Consider the following 2,500-nt stretch of genomic DNA (forward strand, 5'->3'; position numbering starts at 1 on the left):
ACACGACGGCCGTTGCCTTGCGTTGGCTAAGGCAAGGGCACAATGCCACACCGACGGCAAGATAAACGCACGACGGTGCCCCTCATGGCTAAGCGGTGGGCCTTAGGCCGCACGACGGCCGTTGCCCTGCGTTGGCTAAGGCATAGGCACGATGGCCACACCGACGGCAAGAAGAACGGCCGACGGTGCCCCTCATGGCTAGGCGGTTGCCCTTAGGCCGCACGATGGCCATTGCCCTGCGTTGGCTAAAGCACGGGCACGATGCTAGGCGTTTGGCCTTAGGCCGCACGACGGCCGTTGCCTAGCGTTGGCTAAGGCATGGGCACGATGCCACACCGACGGCAAATAAAACGCACGACGGTGCCCCTCATGGCTAGGCGGTGGGCCTTAGGCCGCACGACGGCCGTTGCCCTGCGTTGGCTAAGGCATGGGCACGGCGGCCACACCGACGGCAAGAAAAACGCACGACGGTGCCCCTCATGGCCAGGCGGTCGGCCATAGGCCGCATGACGGCCGTTGCCTTGCGTTGGCTAAGGCATGGCCACGATTCCACACCGATGGCAAGAAAAACACACGACGGTGCCCCTCGTGGCTAGGCGGTGGGCCTTGGGCCGCACGACGGCCGTTGCCTTGTGTTGGCTAAGGCATGGGCACGATGCCACACCGACGGCAAGTTAAACACACGACGGTGCCCCTCATGGCTAGGCGGTAGACCTTAGGCCGCACGACGGCCGTTGCCTTGCATTGGCTTAAGCATGGGCACGACGGCCTCACCGATGGCAAGGAAAACGCACGACTGCCGTGGGGTTTTGTTCCCAAGGCAACGGGTAAACCTCTGTAGCCATGCTGGAAAAACGCACGACGGTGCCCCTCATGGCGGCCTTAGGCCGCATGACGGCCGTTGCCCGGCGTTGGCTAAGGCGTGGGCACGACGGCCACACCGACGACAAGAAAAATGCACGACGGTGCCCCTCACGGCTTGGCGGTGGGCCTTAGGACGGACGACGGCCGTTGCCTTGCATTGGCTAAGGCATGGGCACGACGGCCTCACCGACGGCAAGAAAAAAGCACAACTGCCGTGGGGTTTTGCTCCCAAGGCCACGGGTAAACCTCTGTAGCCATGCTGGGAAAATGCACGACGGTGCCCCTCACGGCTAGGAGGTGGGCAATAGGCCGCACGACGGCCGTTGCCCTGCGTTGGCCAAGGCGTGGGCACGACGGCCACACCGACGGCAAGGAAAATGCACTACGGTGCCCCTCATGGCTAGGCGTTTGGCCTTAGGCCGCACGACGGCCGTTGCCTAGCGTTGGCTAAGGCATGGGCACGATGCCACACCGACGGCAAATAAAACGCACGACGGTGCCCCTCATGGCTAGGCGGTGGGCCTTAGGCCGCACGACGGCCGTTGCCCTGCGTTGGCTAAGGCATGGGCACGGCGGCCACACCGACGGCAAGAAAAACGCACGACGGTGCCCCTCATGGCCAGGCGGTCGGCCATAGGCCGCATGACGGCCGTTGCCTTGCGTTGGCTAAGGCATGGCCACGATTCCACACCGATGGCAAGAAAAACACACGACGGTGCCCCTCGTGGCTAGGCGGTGGGCCTTGGGCCGCACGACGGCCGTTGCCTTGTGTTGGCTAAGGCATGGGCACGATGCCACACCGACGGCAAGTTAAACACACGACGGTGCCCCTCATGGCTAGGCGGTAGACCTTAGGCCGCACGACGGCCGTTGCCTTGCATTGGCTTAAGCATGGGCACGACGGCCTCACCGATGGCAAGGAAAACGCACGACTGCCGTGGGGTTTTGTTCCCAAGGCAACGGGTAAACCTCTGTAGCCATGCTGGAAAAACGCACGACGGTGCCCCTCATGGCGGCCTTAGGCCGCATGACGGCCGTTGCCCGGCGTTGGCTAAGGCGTGGGCACGACGGCCACACCGACGACAAGAAAAATGCACGACGGTGCCCCTCACGGCTTGGCGGTGGGCCTTAGGACGGACGACGGCCGTTGCCTTGCATTGGCTAAGGCATGGGCACGACGGCCTCACCGACGGCAAGAAAAAAGCACAACTGCCGTGGGGTTTTGCTCCCAAGGCCACGGGTAAACCTCTGTAGCCATGCTGGGAAAATGCACGACGGTGCCCCTCACGGCTAGGAGGTGGGCAATAGGCCGCACGACGGCCGTTGCCCTGCGTTGGCCAAGGCGTGGGCACGACGGCCACACCGACGGCAAGGAAAATGCACTACGGTGCCCCTCATGGCTAGGCGGTTGGCCTTAGGCCGCACGATGGCCGTTGGCTTGCGTTGGTTAAGGCATCGGCACGATGGCTCACCGACGGCAAGAAAAACGCACGACGGTGCCCCTCATGGCTAGGCGGTTGACCTTAGGCCACACGACGGCCGTTGCCTTGCGTTGGCTAAGGCATGGGCACGACGCCACACCCACGGCAAGAAAAATGCACGACGGTGCCCCTCGTGGCTAGGCGGTTGGCCTTGG

Source organism: Coffea arabica, chromosome 11e, assembly GCF_036785885.1.
Source record: "Coffea arabica cultivar ET-39 chromosome 11e, Coffea Arabica ET-39 HiFi, whole genome shotgun sequence".
NCBI lineage: Eukaryota > Viridiplantae > Streptophyta > Magnoliopsida > Gentianales > Rubiaceae > Coffea > Coffea arabica.